This window comes from Pinus tabuliformis, chromosome 7 (genome assembly GCF_031772625.1).
Source record: "Pinus tabuliformis cultivar Carrire ecotype Pingquan chromosome 7, CPIR1, whole genome shotgun sequence".
NCBI lineage: Eukaryota > Viridiplantae > Streptophyta > Pinopsida > Pinales > Pinaceae > Pinus > Pinus tabuliformis.
In genome coordinates this window covers 2,004,140,264-2,004,162,482 of record NC_142293.1, presented here as the reverse complement: position 1 = coordinate 2,004,162,482, position 22,219 = coordinate 2,004,140,264, and the positions used below count along the sequence as shown (strand labels likewise).

At 38.3% G+C, this 22,219-nt stretch overlaps 1 pseudogene; it reads left to right on the top strand.

Annotated features, from left to right (window-relative positions):
• Window positions 1-16,690: 16,690 nt before the first annotated feature.
• On the top strand, window positions 16,691-17,520 carry LOC149256517 (SUMO-activating enzyme subunit 1B-1 pseudogene; annotated as a pseudogene).
• Window positions 17,521-22,219: the final 4,699 nt, after the last annotated feature.

The following is a 22,219-nucleotide window of genomic DNA, read 5'->3' as shown; positions in this document are numbered from 1 at the left end:
TTGTTGAAGTATTTCCTCGATGCTTGGGATCCGATTGACCAGTTATTACAGATCAGAGGCAAATATATTCCATTGATAATCAAGGATATTTACTTTCTGAGGGGGTTATCGAGGCGTGGTGCCCCTCTTTCACTATCAGGATCCACCCGTGGAGGTGAATCTACCAAAGATTATATTCATCAGTTCTGTAGAGATGGATCTCAGCCTAGCAGAGATGGCAAGATCAATATCCGGGATGTCAGTGATCAACCCTTGAGGACCATTTTATTTACCTTTGCTAGATTGGTTGGCAGCGCAACTTTACACTTGGCAAACATATCTTACATGCAGTACATCGTAGAATGCCTGGAACTGAAGGTGTTCAATTGGTGTGAGGCAGTATTTCCTGTCATAAAAGAACAACTCCATATTGACTGGTTTTTCTTTGGAGAGGATTCCACTGATGCATCCTTAGTACATTTCACTAGGATTTCCAGCACCAGGGAAACCACGGATGCAGAGATGGGTTGATCTTATGGCCAGACATGCCGGTCAGTCACAGATTTCCTTCTCTAATGTAGTTTTCGAGTGGTTCGACCATCAGGGGATGGTCTTTGCGGAGTATCCATATGTCGGGATGGATTTTCGAGGCGACCCGGATTTGGCGTTACCAGCTGGCGAGCAGTGGAGTGCTATAGGTAAAATAATTCGACCACATCTTTGTTTATCAGTTTTATAATGTTTTTTTGTTTAATGTTATCAAGACTAATCAAACTCACATGTGTGTGCAAATATTTGGCCAGTACGACCAACGGCAAGCCCACGGGCGGCAGCTGACGCTCCAGCAGGAGAGGCTGTAGGGAGGTCCATCCTTCGAGATCTAGACATATCGGAGACCTTGGTAGTGCTGTAGGATCAGATCGAGGTACTCACTCTCAGTATTCAGGATGTCAGGACTGATGAGCTGCCTTTGAGGTTACAGCGCCACACTACCAGTGTGTCAAGTCGATGGACCTGGCTCTTGCGCATGATTACATAGGCAGTGACATGTTATCAGCAACATCATTAGACTAGGATGCTTTTCTGCATTCATTTTTGAGTTTCTTAGTCATATGACCGATTTTGTCTTGGCCACAAAACATTTTGTAAAAACTATAAATGGTTATATATTTTTTATTTTCAGAGTTTTAGTTTGGTTAAATTATGCAAATGTTAATGTGAAATGCTTTTCTTTACAAATGCTGCAAATGTCTATCTAACGCATAGTTTGCTAATGAATTAGTTAATGTGTTTAAGCTTCTGGAAACATGTTGATATTGAATAGAATCAAACTGTCTTTCCAAAATCCTGACTCTAAGGAACATACGATAAATAGCTGGGTTCCGAATGGAATACATGTCAATAAGTTGTAGAATGATGAGTTGCAAATCTAGCTTGACAATGAGTCAGTGTATGCCATGTGAAATGGCATCAGAGAGAAGCTCAATCAACGAGCTATACTCAGCGATGTTGTTCATTGATCAGCCAATACATACCACTCTGAAACTCACTAACTCGCCGCTTGGAGCAAAAATGGCCCAGGTTGCAAAAGATAAGTTTCGCGTATTGCAACTAGCTCCGTCAGCATACCCAACAAATGGTTCCAAAAAGTCTGACATCTGCAAAAAATGAAAAGTGGATCACTTAACCAAAATGAAAACTCTAAAAGAAAAGAAAAAATGTAACAAAAGCATATATACAAAGAGATTACTACACTTAATTAATCATAGTAATGTTTAAGGTACAACTCGTTTCAGGGTTGCGACAATGGAATCCCATCATAATCAACCAGCTCGTAGGCTCCTTTTGTCAATACCCATTTAACAATGTAGGGGTCCATCCATAATGGTTCGAACTTACCTGCTCCCAATTTGTCAGAGTCCTGATCGTAGAGCAAGACCAGGTCACATTCTGAGAAGATACGAGGCTTGACATTTTTGTCAAATTGTGCCTTGACACGTTTCTTATGTGCTTTGTTAGCCAGTGTGGCATCATGATGGGTTTCATCCAGGTGGATTAGTTCCAAGAAACGAGACTCTTCCTTCGAAGTCTTACGAAACAAAACAATTTCGAGCTTGAGAGACGAAATTTTGCACTAAATTGGTAAGACAGCTTCCAGACCATACATCAACTAAAAAGGTGTAAATCCGGTTGCATTTCTCACCGATGTCCTATATGCCCATAGAACTGAGTATAGGATAAAATTCCAATTCCATTTGTGGACTCCAATCATTCTCTCCAGCATGCGCTTAAGGACTTTGTTGATTGCCTCAACCTGTCCATTAGCCCACAGACAATATGGAGTAGAACTATCATGGGATAGTTCTACATTGGCAGTCAATTCAACCATCATGTGATTGTGAAAATGCGATCCATGATCTGTGACTATAGCCTGTGGAACACCAAATCTAGAGACTACATGCTTAAAAAAGAAAAGAGTTGTCGTTTGACCGATGTTGCTTAATGTAGGCATCGCCTCAGCCCATTTTGTAAAATAGTCGACAGTGACTATAATGTACCCATGCCCCTAGCTGAGGTGGGGTTACATGTCATGAAATCTATGCTCCATTTAGCGAATGGACCAACAACAGCTACTGGATGCGGTGGTGCAAGTGGTAATCTAGTTTTGCGATCAAAAATCTGACAAGCATGGAAACTTCTGATTGCAATTATGAAATCTTTGAATATAGTGGGCTAGAATTAACCAGCTCGTAAGATCTTTTGTTCAGTAGAATAACCAGATAGATGCCCCCCACAAGCACCTAAATGACAATCATTCAGGACTTTTTCGGGCTCCTTATGTGTGAGGTACCTCTGTAGAACTGTGTGGACACCATGACAGTAAAGTGTATCACCAATGGTCAGGTAGTTTTGGGCTTGGTATCGAGTATGTCGCTATTTAGAGCAAGAGGTGTCAGGCCTAAAAGCTTGGGTTTGGAGATAGATCAATATATCTCTGTAACACGGATCTCTTGACGATATCAGAAACAGTGTCTCATCCACGATTGATGCTTTAGATCTTAAATTTTTGAACGACGATGGGAGGCCAGAAAGTAACTCTATGAAGATGAGAGACTTCTTTGATTTGGATTTGGTGAATTCCAGATCAAACTCTTGCAAAATGGCTATCTATTTGGAATATTTTCCCCCTAGTAATTGATGCGATAGAATGTAGGTCATAGGGTGCAATCTAACACAATGGTAGTTTTTCGAAAGAGGATATAGTGTCGAAATATCTGTACTGCTTGAACAACTGCTAAAGCCATATTTTCAACATAATAGTACTTGCTTTCTGTATCATTAAGGTTGCGACTTAAATAATATATAAGATGTTATATTCCATTATTTTCTTGTACAAAAACCATAGCGATGGTTGTATCTGTGGCGTCGAGATACAGGGTAAAATATTTTTGATAGTCAAGAGCATAAATTAATGATGCTTTTATCAGGGAACCTTTTAAAGCATCAAAGGAAGCTTACACAACTTGATCCCAGTCGAAGGGTACTCCTTTTTTCAAAAGACGCATATAACCTTTAGCAAGTTCGGCATAGTGCGGAATGAACCTCCTCAGAAAGTTGGCTTTCCCTTGGAGTTTCTGAATCTGATGAAAATTTGAAGGTGGAGGCATGTCAAGGATTGCGTGAACCTTAAATGGGTCGAGCCGAATTCCATCCTTAGAAACTACGAACCAAGTAATCGACCAAAACCAACACAAAACACACAATTGTGTGGATTGAGTCGTATCTTGTACTGTCGGAAATGTAGAAATATGGCTCTCAAATGCTACAGATGATCGGTCCACTTTCGCAAATGAGCCAGTAGATTGTCGAGATATGGTTGAATGATATGTTTGATGTCATGGAAGGTGTAGTTCATTTCCCTCTGAAAAGTTTCCCCTGCATTTTTCAAACTGAAAGGTAGTTTATGGTACGCGAATGTGCCCCATGGATATATAAATGTAGTCTTCGACTAGTCCTATGGGTGGATATTGATTTGGTTGTACCCAAAAAATCCATCCATGAATGAAAAGATTTCGCATCCGGCACATTGATCAATTATCTGGTCGATGAAGGGTGTAGGATAGTTGTCATTTGGACAAGCTTGATTTACATCCCTATAATTGACGCACACTCTAATTGTTCCTTGCTTTTTCATCACATGAACAATATTCGATACCCTATCAGTTAGAGGAATAGGGTAAATGAAACCAACATGAAAAAAATTTCAACTTCTGCCTCTATGGCAACGGCTTTCTTCAGGTGAACAGGTCGAAGTTTTTGTTGTACTGGTTTGACATCTGGATATATCTTGATTTCGTGTTCAAAAATTCTCATGTCAATGCCTAGCATTTCTTCATATGACCATGCAAATACATCTCTGAATTCACGAAAGAGAGTGCAAAATATTTCCTGTTCTGATGGAGAACAAGTTTTGCCAACATGAATATTTTCTACAACATTAGGTTTGGTCGAGATATTAATGGTGATAGTTTCCTCAATATTGGACATATTTCGCTCAGAATCCAGTGTATTTACAATATTGTTGGGTATACGACCAAAGTTCCACATTGACTAGAAGTGGGGAGGATCATGGGTATATAAGGATGGACAAATATCTCCATTGGTATGAGGCCTTTTGGGGTAAAAGCCCAAAAACAAATCCATGAGGGCTTAGGCCCAAAGTGGACAATATCATACCATTGTGGAGATATGTGGTGTCCAGAGTCCTAACAAATATTTGATAGAAAATCAGAAACTGAAGGATGATTAAGGTTGCTTGAATAATCTTCATTGTTATCTTGAAGGTGGGAACAATGGTGGTAATCTTCCCACGGCGTCTCTCCTATCATCATCGACTGAATGATTCTTTCGTCTGTAGAATGTATACAAGACTAAGGATCGAAAGAGGTACCATACTCTAGAGACCTATTTATCCAAACAAGCGTTCAGTGTTGATTTGGGTTTGCCGCCCAGACCTAGAAAATTGATTGCTACAAAGATTCTATGGGGCTTGAGGGGAACACCTCGCGATGATCCACACTATCAAAATGGTCATATTTCTTCTTAATCTTAGATGTTGTAGAAGAGACCATATGACAGGTTTCCACTGTGGCCACTTATGCCAGATCAGTTGGAGGCGGGAGGGCAAAAGTACCCATTAAGGAAGGGTCTTTTAGGAGACCTACTCCGACATTTTGAAGAGATTTAGAACTTGCATGGATCAATGGAATGTTTCCAGCAGCTTGTGAACTATTGGGGAAAAAGGTTAGCTAGTCAACAATTGTAATTCCACCTTGGAGGGAAATGCAATCTTTCTAAAATATGTAGACACAACGACAGCCATAGCATAAATCCAGGGCCTTCCCAGTAAGATATTGTAGTCAAGGTTTCCATCAATGACCTCGAATTCAATCTCTATTGTCTTTCCCCCCAGTTCAACTTGAAAGTTACTTAAAATCCCATACGGCGTGTATGTTCATTGATGATCGCAACAAGGGTGGTGAACCTAAAGTTTTCCAGGAACTCATTGACATAATAAAGGTAGATGCCCCCTCATCAATGATTTTTTGATGAATAGTTTAATTAAGGGCTTTTACCTATATAAGGAAAGTGAGTTGGGTCGGTAATTGAGGAGCGTATCCTTTATGGTTAAAGGCCATGTTAGCGCTTGAAATTTCACCTCAGGCTGAGAAAGGTAAACCTCAAGGCAACATCAAACCACTTCGCCTCGTAGCTAGCCCTACGGGGCGGGAGAGGGCTCTCTCCGGTCTATCTCAGTGAGATCTTCAATGGATGAGATGACCAATAGGGTAACATTGATTTTAGGCTAGTAAACTGATCAAAAGGGTTGATTTGAGGTTTTTAGGGTTTTTGGTGGCAAATTGAGGGGATGGCAATTTTGGGTGCGGGGATTGGACACAGTTTCTGCAGGGGGTTCTTTGGGGCGAGGTAGGAGACAGTATTGATGCCTTTGATTGAGGTGGATGGTCAGGAATAACAGGTGAGGAGCTAAGGAGAGCAAACATTAACTTTGAATTCTCCTTAAACAGTAGAAAACATTGAAATTAAACAAACTTAAAAGCAGAGCATGACAGCCATGAATTCTTACTTTAACACTTCGTTTGCTTAATGTGCAGAAGGAAAAGAAAGTAAATGATTCACATAACACACTTACAAGTACATAGAGAAACACACCATCAATACATGTAACCACAAGAATCCCAAAAAGGACTGCAAAACCCTGGTCTTCCTTAGCCAAAAAGTGCAGGGATATAGTGAATAATACAATGATAGCTTCTCCCTCAAGAGTCCAACCATGAAAATGAGCAAGAGAGTACATAATATAGATCATCTAACATCTTTCCCTGCCTCTAGGGGTCGAGCTCATCCTTCTAGGAGCTGTTTCAACCAATTCTAAACTGAGTGCTAAAATCTAGGCAGTCAAAACAACTTGCCTCTATAAGCTAGGAAACTAATTCATTCATTAAATGTTTGCTATTTCATGAATGAATCTTCTAGAATAGGTAAATAAGTGTCATGTCAACATAAAAATACATTAATTACATCAAAGAGGGTGAAAAATCCCATCAAAAGTCAAAACTAGTAAAAGCTGGGCGAATCCATGAGTTGTAAGTGAAAAATTGTGAAAATTGCCTGATGGGTCGCGCGCCAAATCCCGACGGGTCGCGCACCTTTGAGGGAACTTTTGGGGCACTTCCAGCTATCCAAATGAGGAAAGAGTAGGCTTTTTGGAAAGTTCTGTGAGTCTACTTTCCAACCCAACTGGAATTTCTGAATTTGGTTGTCATTTGCCCCTCCAAAATTGCAATCTCCCAAGACTGCTTTCTGTGTGTAAAAAATGTGGCAGAAAGTCATTTTTTTGCTTGTTTTTTGACTTTCTGGAGGCCCAAAACTTCATAAAATCTCTTGTCCATAGATGAGAATATGTAACTTCTCATGAAAAATCTGGAAATGCTAAGTTTTTGCAAAATGGAGTTGCCTGGATGAAGGGTCGCGCGGGGGGTGAGACCCGTTAATGGAGAAAACCTGTAAATTGCCTGAAAAAACCAAAATTTACCCAAAATGCTCAAAATTTCTTGGAATTTGTGCTGGGAGTTCCCAATAAAGTACCATGCTTAGTAAAAGAGGCTTTGGCCAAAATTTGGAGTGTATCGGGCCTTTTCCGTCGTTTTAGTGCCTTGGCCAACCTCCTTGGATCCGATGATTGTAATTTTGACATTTCTCTAAAACCATGATACCTGTGCAAAAAGTGAAGGAGGTTTTTCTTATTTGGCATGTTGTGGACCAAAACCTCTCTCCGTTTTCCAAAATTCATCTTCTATTGCTCTGAAACATCATTTGAGTGCAACGTATCCCGATGTGTGGAACAAGGGATTTTGCCGAAATGAAACGAAATGAAGGGGATAAGGGGCTTCTAAATTCTTGGGGAAATTTTTGGGAGTGGGGAGGGATGTTAGGAAGCAGGGGAAAGTGGAATTGTGGAGATCTAGTGAGGAGAAGGGGTCCAAAAGGGCAAAACACAGGCCAAACCTAGAAAATTGCCAGGTTGTAGCTAGAAACTAGGGTTTGTGCAAAAATGAGGAATTTGGCGGATCTAAGGGATGGGAAGTGTTTGATAAGGTATATAAAGGATAGGGGAAGGTGTATGAATATCTTGATACAAGTTTTGCCGATGATTTGACCATCCAAGAGAAATTACCTTTCAAAACCCTAGGAGAGGGAAATGACCTTGCCTAGGTGCAACTGAAGCATGAACAAGGTGTAAAATGACTCATTAGACACTGACATGATAATGAAAACCCTATGAATGATGATAAACTCAGCTAAATGGTGACATGGACCGACATTTGGACAACTTTAGAAGGAGTTAAAGCAAACCCTAGACCTAATGCCTAGTGACCAAATTTTGCTTGAAGACTCATTGAAATGACAAAATTTGACCTTGACACTCTGAGACCACTTTGTAAGAGCATATTTGATCACTGGAGGAAGGCTGGAAAGACTGACACTAACAGGCCACAAGATTGGAATCCGCTAGATCAATCCCACCTATTGCTGATAACAAAGCCTGCTTTTGGGAGGGGCAATTCTATAGTACTTCAAGTGTCAACATAGCGGAAGGCAATTGAGCCAGGTCCTCCACTATATTATAATTTTGTGTTGCTCGGGCAAGAGGATTAAATGTTGACTTATGTATGACTCCCTTTGGCAACTTTATAGTTAATTCAGGAATAATGGGTGGAACGACTTCTAGTGAAGTTGTTGTTGAACTACTAGGTTGATTTGTAGTCTGGTTGTTCGATGACTTTGGATTCCGGTACTATTTATTCCTTGTCGATATCAAGGCATCATTTTGTTGTTTCGAGATGGATAGCATACGCACTTAGGATGTGGAAGCATGATCGATAGCAACCAGATTAGTTTCTGGGTTTGGAAACGGATCAGTAAACACTGCTGAGGTACTTCAAGTCTTTAAAAGTTTTGTAACCTTAGCTCGATGTGGAAAATTATTCATGTAATGGTCCTCATTACAAATGTAACATGGATCTCGAGGTTTCTTTCACCTAGTAGGGTTCTCAAAAGTTTTTTCAAGAGTTGAATTCTCCTGTTCCTTCTTATTATTTTTCCCTTTCTTCTTGCCCCCTCATTGCTTTGGATCTTTGCCCTTGTCAAATGACATGACATTAACCTCCGAGGAAAGTGGTTTGTCATTTTCTTTTTTACTAGAAATTGCAAGGGCTTTACGATATGGAGCCTTTGCAATGTGCGTGCTTGAGGTATTGGGCACGCCATCAATGGCATGAGAGTCCCTGTTCGATTTAGGAGGGGGGAACAAAAATTCTAGTCTAGGAGTGTTAGGAACTTTGTCGTAGAGTGTGCCAGACTGAGTATAGATCAAGTCTAAATATTGTGCATAAGCAATGACTTGCTCTTCAGTGACAACCCCTCCCTTCGCCATATCCTCAGTAATAGAAGGCAATAAAGACTTAATAAACCACTCAGCTAGAAGCTGATCAGGAACATACATCTTTACCATTCGACGACGGTGTCACCACTCATGAATATGATTAGATATGTGAGTGGCTGTTGTCTATTTAAAGTCAGTAAGGAAATCTGTTCCCATTTCGTACCTTATGGGTAACTGAAAGTGGGTTAGAAAAGTAGTGGCAAGGGCGCTGAAGTTATCAAATGAAGCTCTAAGAAACTCAATATACCATTTCGCTGTCAGACCAGTGAGCGTTCTCTGAAAAAGGTGAAGCCTAATCGAATCATTATTTAGGGTGCTAGACAAGCACCACAAATGAAAAGTCATTACGTGTTTCGATGGATCTTCACCTGGATTTCCATTGAATTTAGGAATATCGGAGGGAAGTTTATGAGGAATCGCTGGCCACCAAGGGTCCTATGCAATTGGATCATTCGTCATCCGGTTCAAATCTAGTAATTCTAGAGTTCCTACAAAAGGAAACTATTGGTTCAGGTTAGGTGAAGCATACCCAGGATAAGAGGGGATCGCCTGAGCAGTAGGTCTTTGCATACCAACATAATGTATCTGATGCTGGTAACTGTGATAAGGTTTTTGGTAACCATTATAGCGATAACCGTTTTGGAAATGTGGTTGTCCATTACCTACAAAGCCTTGTTGCTCAGGTCCTCGGTAGGTTTGCTAGAATTGCGGTTGTTGATATTGTACCAGCCATGGTTCTTGGACCAATTTTTGTTGTCCAATACTAGAAGATTGACCAAGATGTGGGGTGATAATACCCATTTGAGCCTGAGTCGTTCTAGGTAAGGAAGAACTAACATGAGGTTGTGATTGAGCCGTAGAGATAAGAGGCTATTGTATTGCAACCTGAGAGACTTGAGGTTGACACACAATAGGAAGTGCTTGTACTTGTGACACAGTCACAATAGCAGGTGTAGTGGGAATATTTGACACAGGTTGGGTTGGTTGCATTGAATATACAACCCTTGGTTGTTGAGGCAGTATTAGTATCCAACCGCTAGATGTAATTCAAGTCTAACCTAAATTTTGTTGTAGACTCTCATATGGTTCTTCTCCAAGAGGGAACAATGAAAAAGCATATTTCCCTCCATATGGCGGCAGTCCAATGTTCAAAGGATATATTAGTCTTTGAAGACTGGTCTGCCCAAATTGAAACTAGCATGCATGATCGATTTGCTGAGTTTCAACATATGAAATACCAAATTGGATTTTGAATGAACAAATAGGAACAAACCATGTCGTTGAAACAGTCCCTTAGTGGACTTCAGCTAGTGGTTAATAACTAGTTGGGATAGATGGTATACCGGCAAACATTGTAGGAATGGCAACAAGAATTTCTGTTGTAGCAGTATCAGACGACACAGTCCTAGATGTTGATGGTTTCTCAGACATATTTAGTCTATCCAAAAGATTTCCTAGCGATTCGACAGGAACTTGCGATGAAGGATGATTAAAAGAACTAAATTCAGGAGTAGAAGGATATAAGTGGATCCCAGTTCCAAAATGTAATGGGGTACTGGATGGAAGTTCCTCTACTATATGCTCTATAGCAATCAGTCTAGGTGGAAGAGGTAGACCGTCAGGTCCATAAAATATTTCTGGAGCCGAAGAAGGTATGGCTTCTACAGTGACAGATATTTGAGGGGTGACACCTTCTGAATTCTGGAAATAAACTTCTAGATGTTCAGGTAAGTGAACTTCAGTCTCTTAATCAGCTCTAGCTAGAGGTATTTTAGGTATAAAGTGTCTACCATTACACTAGGATTAGTTCTAATGTCCTCTTGTAACTGCGGAACTTCTTCTCCAAAGGCAAACGTACCATAAATGATTAGAGTAATTGTAGTCTCTGACGATGTTGAAACACAAGTTTCAAATAAATCAGGTGAATTGGACTCAGTTAAATGAGATTGTTTTGCCTAGAATGGCTTCGTTTCTTGAGTCAAAGACGGTTGACTTGGTAGTCTCTGCGAACGACGGGGTTTTGATTGACTTTCTTCCATGATTGCGGATTACTTGATCAACTCAAAATTAATGGGAAAATAATGTTATTTTGAATTAAATAAATTTTAATGATGCTTTGACACAACTTTGCTTTTTCAATTTTTAAGAGTCGAGAAAAAGCTAAAGATGACTCTAGTCCACTTCGACTTTTAACGAGCCTGAAGTGACAAGTGCTCAAATGGACCTTTTCTTTTAAGGAGTCGAAAAGGAACAAAAGTGACTACTCTGGAAATCTAGACAAAGGAATTACCAAACCAATCACAAAACTGCAATATACACCTTCGTGATAAATTAAAGAGAAATTACCAAGGACTTATGTACGGCAGTCAATCTTCCTGAATGTTGTGTTCAGTGCATTGGGATTGATAGGGTGGCAGACACTCCTTCCTATGGATAAAGGATGTAAGCCTATTGTGCTCTCCTAGTATATACTTGACGGTATGGGGAGCACAAGTCCGTGCTAGCACATTTTGTATCAAAGAGGATGAATCACCCAACCTTTGATGAAAATGATACTTACTAGATTTTATGACGTCGGAACACGTCTCTAGCCTAGACCTCTAGATGTGTTGTGTTATATTCCAAAGCGTTGTTAAGTTCATTGAAAATTATTCTAGATTTTATCTTGCTTAGAAGTTTACCTTCCAATGGTTCACCACATCATCTAGATGTAAAATTTGTAAATATGCAATCTACAATGATAAGCAATCATTGTTTACTTTGATCAATGAAAATCCTAGCTACTAGGAAAAGAAAATTATGATTCTTTCAAAAAAAGAGCAAAGAGCACAGTCTAAATGCACTTTCCTAAATCAATTTTCGCACACAAGATAAATGCAAATGAAAATGCATGTATTTGTTTTTCGTTCCCTTAATGTGAGGAATGCCAAAAAGAGAACTAAGTATAGATCTGAAACCTTTCACTCAAAGCGACATTTCGACAACTTCTTTTTCAAAATAGAAAGGAAGACTAAACAAAACTTTTCAATTTCGAATAGAAAATTCTTTTGACACTTCAAATAACAACAAATGAAATCAAATACCTGACAAAAATTTCAATCGACTATTCAGAGAAGGAAGACTTTACGACACTTCTCTTTTTTGACACGAAACGATAGTTACGACACTTTTTGTACCAAAACAATAGATCGATTTAAGTAAATTTTTGACAAAGGATTGTAAATGATGGAAAAATATATAAAAAAATTTACTAGTCCTAATCAATGGAGGCTGATCTATGTAATGCAAGTAGGCTTTAGTAATTAGGTATTGTTCATAAGCAGCAAATCAACTAAACAGAACTGAAAACAAGGACGAAAACCCCAAATTTCAAGAAGGGAAATAGGCTTAGCCAGCCATCACACCTGGGCTTCACAGAAGCAAGTATGAATCACACCTTCTACACTCAAGAAGTGCAATGCATACTGGTTGACAATAACAAACAATGTGATGGGCCAGAGAATGCAACTGAGATGGGTTTTGGCTCAAATTTATAGCTAATTTCACTGATTTGAGCTGAGCTATGATGGAAAGTAAAGAGCAAAGTACGGAGGAATGATCTTGAGAGGTTACTGAGCTACCAAAAGGGCATCTAGAGTGCTTTTAAGTCAAATGTTCAATTCATAAACTAAACCAGAGATTGACTGAAGAAACATTCATCTACTTTGCAATTGATGAGCAAGAGCAGTTCGAAGGCTATCTGGATAACTTCAGGTCTATCTATAGTTTATAAAACAAAGAACAATAAAAAACAAACATCTATTCAATCCCCAGTGGAGTCGCCATTTTGTTTCTGGGAAAACTAGTGTCTTTACGATCTGCTAGCCCACTAGGATTGGCAGCTACCCTAGAAACAAACAATCAAAGAAATTTGGGATTTCCTGTATGTATGATAGATAAGAGAGAGGCAAAGGAACCAACCTAGATCTTCCGCTTAACTCCTTACTTGATTTCTCTCCCCATTGATAGAGCTTGCAACTCCTCTCCTATATATCCCGCTTAGAGAATATCTGTAGAGACAAAGTAACAAAACAACATCAAAGCATCTCTATCCATTATATCATAAGCATTGCAGAATGAGAAATACAATGAACATACAATGGCATTCACAAATACGTGATTGTATGGAGGATAACTCAAAGAAATTTATTAAATAGAAGGGAGAATTACAACCCAGCTTTCTGATCCAGCACCATCCTCCCAGCATCAAAGACCTCTTCACCTCATGAAAGGCAAGATCACTCAACAATACAATGCTCTCTCTCAAAGACAAACTATTAGCACTTCCTTGCAAATTACAAAATTTCAGGCTCCAGATCTGAGGGATCCATTTATAGATGTGTGTAGGGGTGTGAGTCATCTATGGGTTTTTTATTAGGGTCATTCCACTTGTTTTTTTTGGTTCCACTTGGAGATTTCTTGGATATTTTACTCTTCCCTGGGTGAATTCAGAGAGGCAAGTGTCATAGGATAAATTTCTAGAAGATTCCATGAGAATCCACTTAGCAAACTATCCCGGACATTTGTCCATTCTCACTCATCACACCCCACAAAAGGCCTCTTCAGTATGCATCGCACCTAGCTAGTGTAGAAGTCAGTATGCATCACACCCTGACAGTGGAGTAGTCAGTATGGTCCAGTTTTGGCCAGTTCTGAGTGGTTTTTCAGGTGGAACTTCTAGGGAATGATGTAATCAGTTGACCATGATATTTTAGGGTATGGAACAACACTTTTAGGGGTTAAAGAGCCCTAGTCTATCGACATAATAAGTTTGGAGTTTCAATGCCCAAATATGTCTATAACAGTTGGACTCATGGCCTTAGAAAGGAATTACTTGAAGATTTATAGATGTTCATTCAGTGTTTTCTGTCATCCTTACTTACATATCTTCCAATATTTTCAACTTAAAGAATACTTGACATGTCAAATAAATGAAAAGCTCCTCCTTTGCCAGAGGTTCCAATAGATCTTTTCATTGGGGTCCTTTCTGCAAGTAATCACTTTGTAGAGCACATGGCTATGAGGAAGACATGGATATTTTTGAGCCAACATTTGTGAGCCAAGCTATCTTCATTCGTCTTAACATTCGTCCTAACATTATCTTCATGATCATTCCCTAAGTTTATAATATTTTTCAAATAGAATTTTTTATAGGAGGGTCATGGTCCCTAATGTACTAGCAAGGGTGGCAAAGATTGTTCCATTTTTTTGTACCGTATATATGTTATATGAAAAGGAAAACTCTCTTCAATGAAATCAACTGCTTCTTTAGAGTCAAGAAGTGCCAGCAATGAAATTATCTTGAGGACTTGCAATTTTCAAAAAGAGGCAGAACCTCTAGTTGTGAAATCAACCACACTTCTTGATTTTGAGAATATGAAGAGTAAAATGAGAATCAAGATGACTAGTGAGGACAGTGATGAGCGATCTCCATCATTTGATAATTATTTAGGCACATCCTCACTGCCAAGCACGTCTATAAAGTCACAGCTTGAAAATGAGCTAGAAAAGTTGGAGTTTGAACTGAAACGGCTTCGTGAGATGTACAGCCAAGCATGTGAAGAAATAGTCAGCTCACAAAATGCCAGAGAGATTGCACATTCAGAGAATGGAAGAGCTAAAGAAAGTGGAAGCAACAAAGGAAAGAGAGGAATTTGTAGGCGTAATAGATGCAAAAGAGAAAGCAAGGCATGATGTAGACATGAAGGAGCTCCAAAATTTCTGTTCCCAAGATGCAATAGCCAGACAGGGTTAGATACCCCCAATTGGGATACAAAACTTTCCCTGGCTTCAAAGGAAGATGGCTCATTAACTTCTGTCGATCCAAGTTTTAGCTTTGGAAGAAATACATTTTCTAGTGGTCCGTGTGGAACTTATTTCTTAAGTAAATTATTTTATTGTTTGTTGAAGCCTAGGTTTATTTCATTTCAAGAGATTCAAAGACACACCCACAAATGACATCTTGTTAGACACTTTAGTTCAAAAGGAAATGGCCGAAATAGCAGTGAGGAGAAACATGTTCCTGTAAACAATGGCGGGGCACCAGATAAAAATAAGAGAGAGGTTACTGCTAATTCTGTTGGCAAAACACAAATCGAGAAATATGAATTGACTAGTCCTGGATCAAATGATCATGCTCGTTTGGGGGAACAAGATCAGCAAGAATGGCTTCAGAACGAGAGACTCTTTTTTCAAACCAAGAAATGAGAGTCACCCTTTCTATCCAAGAAGTCAAGGTTTCGGAAGGAAATTTTGTGCAGATTGGTGCCCTTGGAAGAATATCAATGTGTCATGGGAAATGTTTCCCTACTTCTTGGAGGGACATATTAAAGATACTTTAAAGGAATGTGCAATGGCCCATTTGAAACATCACAAATTTGCTACTCATTATGGTTCACGTTTGAGTTCTTCAAGCTGCAGGATCCTATTACAGAGCATACCAGGAACAGAGCTATATTGAGAGAGATTAGTGAAGGCCCTTGCACATCATTTACAAGTGCCATTGTTAATTCTTGGCAGTAGTGTCCTTGTGCCCCATGATTTTGGTGAAGAAGGTGCATCAGAAGCTGAGACTGATGATGAAAATGAAACTAGTGAAACTAGGGAAGAATGTTCATCAAACTCAGAGGTAGATGGTGAGAATGATGCAAGCAATGAAGAAGATTGGGCAAGCAGTGAAGCAAAAGAAGATGGTAGCGATATAAATGACAATGATCCAAAATCTATTGCCATAGCTCTAAGGAAACTTGTTCCTTATGGATTGGAATGTTTTGAAAAGAGAGTTTCAGGTGAGGATTGTGAAGATGAAAAATGTTCTTCAAAACAAAATGACAATACAGAGTCATCGCAACAATCAAAATGTGTTTTCAAGAAAGGTGATTGAATAAAATATGTTGGAGTGCATAAACATGGCACAACGAAGAATAGGGTAATTTTGGGGAAGATACCTATGCGGCTTGGTCCAACCAATGCTTACACTTACATCAATGGAAGGTCTTTGAGTAGAAGACAACATCAATATGTGTCAGCACCCCAATGAGCTTCTGCTGCAATATTTGTTTAAGATAGAGTGTAAAATCATGTTTGGAATCATCAATGAAAGGATAAATTTCCAAGTCTCTCCTGGACAACCATGTGGTCCATATTCGAGTGAAGGAGAAGCTATAGCATTGATAAGAAATAGTCAAGAGACTAATGAACAGGTAAATTAAAAAAGAAAAGATTTGTTGGGGGATTCTGCAAGACTCTTTGGAAGAGAGACTTGAGAAGGAAATTTTAGCTGCAGATGCTAATAAAACTGAAGCCGAAGCTGAAGAAGGAGATGGAATCCAAGGATGAGAGCCGAAGGCCGAACTCAGTTTCCCTGCATCCATAACACACAAAAAATCGAGTCAAGCTAACCAAAGGAGGTAGCGCTGCGCGTAGCTCTGTGGTGTTGCGCTTCTAGAAGTGTGGCAATGTAGTTAGAGCCAAGCGCTGCAGGTAGGGCAATTCTAAAAAAAAAAGTTTTGCAGCTACCTGTCATTGAGCAGAAGGCCCTTACCTGACCAAAAAAACAACCAGATTCCTTGGTACACGAGGAAATCGATGTTGCTACATTTGCTGATTGGGGTTAAAATACAATAACCGGTTGTTTCCTTCAACATGGATGGAGAGGTATTCAATGACCATGGAACCACTGTCTATGATTGTCAAATCCGTGTCTGGGGTGTTGATGCACAAAGTAGATTAAGAAAATCTCGTGTTTCGGTCATTGGAATGACTGGAGTGGTTACAGAGCTATGTAAGAAACTATTTTTGGAAGTTATTGGTAATTTGATGTTGATGGATGATAGTCCAGTTACAACAGAAACTTCATCAGCAAATTTTTTTTATTCTTGATGAGGTATCCAATCATAAGGGAAAATCGACTGCTGAAGTCTGCCGGGAATCATTAAGAGATTTCAATTCTATGGTTCATGTCTCTGTTGAAAAAGGTAGTGTGAAAGATCTATCTGCTAATTATCTCAACAATTTTGATGTTGTTATTCTTGGGCGCACCTCAGTTATTGTGAAATAGCAGGTTAATGAGACATGCCGCAAAAGGCATCAAATTATTGCATTTTATTCAATAGATTGTAGAGGTAGTTGTGGAGAAATATTTTTTGAATTGTAAAACCACATATACACTCGGGAAAACAGGAAGACGTTGTTGCTTCTCAAATTTTCTTTCTAAGCTTAGAGGAGTCTGTGTTAGTTCGCTGGAGCTTCCTAGAAAGACAACCAAGCTCTATTGTGCTCTAAAAATTATAGAAGAGTTTGAGAAAGCTGAGTGTCGACAACCAGGTCATGTCTCATCTGTAGATTTGGAATCTATGCTGAGCCTCCAGAAGAAAACATCAAGGCAATGTCATGTAATGATTTGTGTTATCATTATATGCAAAGAGCACGGTAATGGTATTGAAAAGGCATGTGGTTGCATTCAAGCAGTGTAGACCTCTATAGTAGATAAGCTTAGCAGCAGGTGGTCACCAGTACAAATGGTAGTCAGAGAGCATCCAAGAAGGGAGAAGAAAAGTAGGTCGATCTAACAACTCCAAAATTCATGCAGGCAGGTGCAAGGTGGCAGTCAAAGGGTAGATTTTGTGGGATTCCACCCTTAAAGGAAGCAGATCTTGACCAAAATTCACTAATTTTGGTTTTCAAAACAACTCTATTTGCCATAGTTCACAAGAGTTTTATTGAATATTGTTTAGTTTTAATATTGTTTTATGATAGGATTTTATTATTAATTTTTTTTTTATTTCCTATGTTGAGAAAATTTAAAATGATTTTGTAATATTACAAATAGGATTATTTTTACGATGTAGAGGTTCGATTTTGGTAGCAGAGAGGCTAATTGGCACTATGTAAAATTTCATGAATATCATTTTAATAAAAGCAGTTTTCTGCCCTTTGGACTTGGGATCCATCATGGTGTTGATGTTTAGTATTTTTTCTGTAATTCACTTACATATTTAGTTTTTTCTGCCTTGTTACAGCATTATCTAAGAGATATGTTAGGAATTCATCTATAACAATGCTCCTTTCATGATGATTTTGTTGTTAGATGTAATGGTTGTCTTTGCAGAATTCATACTTTGCTAGATGCTCTATTGAGAAACCTCATGTTTCTCATTCATCTAAAGCTGCTACTGCAAATCCATCCCTTGTTTGATGCCTGCGGGGCAGTGGGCTTTCTCCCCTATTATTCTCACATTGGCAATCTTTTATCTGGCTGAACATGGCACTTAATTTACCCCAAGGTTGCCGGCAGAAACTGGCATCGACTCCGTAGCCCAATCATCCTTTCTCTTGTTGTTTCGACCCAAAAACTTTCAAACAAAATCCCCGCACTCCAAAGCTAGCCTAAGATTTCATTTATTATAGCCACGTTGTGTTGGCAAATAGACAACCCTCTCTAGTCTGGCAGGGCTAGATGCCAGATCAAAAGCTTGGTCTGTGGTTACCTTGGAATTGTCTTTTCTCAGCCTTGAAGTTAATTCTGAGTGATAACAAATACAATGCAGTAAAATCGGAACATGAATGTAACTCGTACAAAAAATGAAAATATAATTATCTACAAAAAGAAAAATAAAATATAATTCTTAATTTTAATTCGCTGATAGGCGTGTATATGTGAACTTAGGTAGAAAGAGATTTGTTGACTTTTGTTTTTATTGATAATGGATGGCCTAATTCAATGAAGAGCGAATATGTGAAACATATTGTTCATATGAGTGTTTAATCAACGATTCGGTGAAGGGGAGATGGAAGGAGGAGACACGTGGTAGGATTGACTTTGGAAGTGTTGTGGGACAACAACATCATTATTACATGTTATAGTGAAATGAATCTTGATATAAATGATTGTTGATTTACATTAATGTTGATTTAAATGAATCTTTATTTAATGAAACAAATGAAGAATAAATAATGATTTTTTCAAAAAATAAATTCATATAAAATAAAATGAAAGGAAATAAACATTTTTAAAGTAACAAATTCATTTACTATAGTCTCATTTTAATATATTAAAATTTTAAAAAATATAACACGTGAAACAATATTGATGGAATTTTAAATCTATAAGGCATTTTAAGAAATTAAATTGATTTAAAATGAAATGAAAAGACATAAGCATTTTATAAATTCATAATAGGCAATGACTTTTTCAAAATTAAATTTATATAAAATAAAATGAAAGGAAATAAACATTCATAAATTCATTTACTATAATCTCATTTGAATATATGAAATTTTTAAAAAATATAGCCTGTGAAACATTATTGATGAAAGTTTAAATCTATATAAGTTATTGCATTTAATTAAATTGATATAAAATTAAAATAAATGAAATAAGTATTTTATAAATTCATAATTCATTTACTCTTTGCATTTCATTTCAATATATTAATTTTTTTTTAAATATAACACCTGAAACATTACTTCTAAAAAAATAAACTGATATAAAATCAAATGCAAGGAAATAAGAATTTTGTAAATTCATAAATTCATTTACTAATGCACACAAAGAAACACTTGAAATATTACTTATTGTGGTAGAAGGCTAAGTAGGCTCATTTCATAGATTCATTTACTAATGCATATGAAGCAACACATGAAATGTTACTTATTATTAGTAGAATGCGATGTAGGTTCATTTTGTAAATTCATAAATTCATTTATGAATGCACACAAAGAGGCACGTGAAATATTACTTATTATTATTAGAAGAAACACGTCAAATATTACTTACTATTAGTAGAAGAATCGTTAATTTGAAAATAATAGACTCTACGAGTCTTCCATCTTTATTGATTTAGATAACTACTTATAACAGTCCTCATTGGATAAGTGTTAGTAGTGGTGGATTCTAAAACGAGTACCATGGGGTGGATTCTAAAATAGGTGCCACGGTGGTGATGGAAAAACTGCTTGCATGCCGGCGGAATTTGATATTTATGGAAGTATGGTGGATTCTAGTGATGCAAAAACTGCTTGCATGCTGGCGGAATTTGATACTTACGGAAGCTTGGCTTGTCCTGGTGGTCTTTCTTGGACTTTGGTACTGCAATATAATTGCGTGGGTGAGTTTCATTTGCTAAATTTGCGTTGCATGTAACAAACCCCAGGTTCCACATGAGATTTGTTTTTATTTTTTATCAACATCATTTTTAAATAAATCCTCTTATCATTTTGTTTCTCGTATTGCATCCACTCTGATAATATTTGGATTACTTACCATGTCTTAATAGATTAGTATGAATTCCCTTCTATGAACTAAACGTTGGTCACATTTTTTAACATTACCCTCTGCATCAACTCCACATTTGCTATCTCAAATTATATTCCCATGTAGCCAAATTATTCGCCTTTCCAATTACGCTTATGTGGTGACTTTGCCGCTTCAGATTTTAGAGAAGGTGGCATGATTTTGAAATACGAACCAATCTATATGGCGAGGTTGGACAATTCCTTAATAGTATATGTTATGGGCACTAATTGATTCATTCCACCTTAATTGTACCTATGTATGTCATATAGTGTACCCCCTTTCATTTACTGTTACGGAAAGGATTTCATGTTAATCTGCCAAGTGTTGACCACTGAAAACTCAGACCCAATATTGTGTTTCCACGATACTCTTTCCGATGTGAACTATTGTGCTCCTCCTATCCATTTGCCACCTCGGGTACTGGTATTAGATCGAGGGTTATGATGGTTTTGGTTTCGATGAACGATGGATCACTATGACCTCACAAACCCTAAGTTAATCTACGCACCCAGTATCCTTCATTTGATCCGTGATGCTCTGGCTACGCAACCACTATCCTTCATTTGATCCATGATGCTCTCGCCTATGTAAAGGTGTTGAAATGCTGCGAGGTGGCCTTTGTAATGTCCACCACCATAGCCATTCGATTTTCGATGGCTCTCTCCAGTACACCCATGAGCATCAGTACTCAACCCAGATGTAGTGAAAATTGTTTAGTATCATTCATCCTCTACTGATTATTCCGTGGAAATCCGCTCTTGGGTAAAACTAGTTTCCTTACAGGTTTACGGTGGCATGAGAGGTGGAATTCTTCTCACTTGGATGCTTTGGCCTACCTCTACACAGATATATTTTTCATCGTTTGTCTTTCTAGGCTACTAAGGGTTTGAGTCGTCCTACGTTTGTTTTTTTGTTGTTGTTTTTATATATTTAATTTGCCTTTTTTCATTGGTAGTGTGAGTGGAGGAATGGATATCAATCTTCTTTCACCACCCAGCCACTCGACAACTAAATTTTGCTTGTCCTATAGTCACATCACATGAGATGCGGGTTTCCAGGTATTCTCTTGGTGCAATGTGCATATCTCTGTCCACTTTGCTCATTGCTGAGCTACGTTTTCCCCTTAAGGTTGTTTTCCACTATCTTCTCCTTATGTTATCTCTTCAAATGTTAGTATGAAATCAGTACCCCAGGTGGGTTTTCAACGAAATGGCTCTCAAATGGCCTTCACTTTCAGAACCCACTTCATATCCCCTGTAATTTTAACTTAAGCCATATTTGTTTCCCTGATTTTCTACTAGGTAGAGATTCCCAATTCACTTTTATTCCATGTTACTCCTATGAAATTATTGCTGGTGTTGGCGTTGTAACGCGTTAGACGATTTAACTTTGTGGCATGATGGAATTGGCTAATTCCTTATTCAAAAATTTGAGCTTGTTATTCAGTGATACCGTTGCCCAGGTAATTGGGCAACCTTGGCATACTAATTCAAGGTATTTTGTCATTCTTAGTTGTTAATATTCCTCAAGGACACTAAACTCTGAAAATTTACAGGTTCCTCCAACTCATAGACATAACGTCACCGAAGGATTTGCTATCAATGCGCCCAATTTGTGAATTCTATGGAAATTTTGGTTCACACACATTTCAACATCACTACAGCTGAGTTACAAATCAAGTTACCCTTAACACAGGGTTTGATTTTGATTTTGTTATTAATCTCCATCATAATTTGTAACAGATTTTGGGATTGCCACCTCCTCGAATTTCTCTCAGGCGACCGCGGCCGAAGGGTAAAGGATGGGTTTATTTCACCACCTTGTTTCCTTGGTTTAATCTGACTGATTATGTCTGTGTTTAATTTTCCATGTTGTCA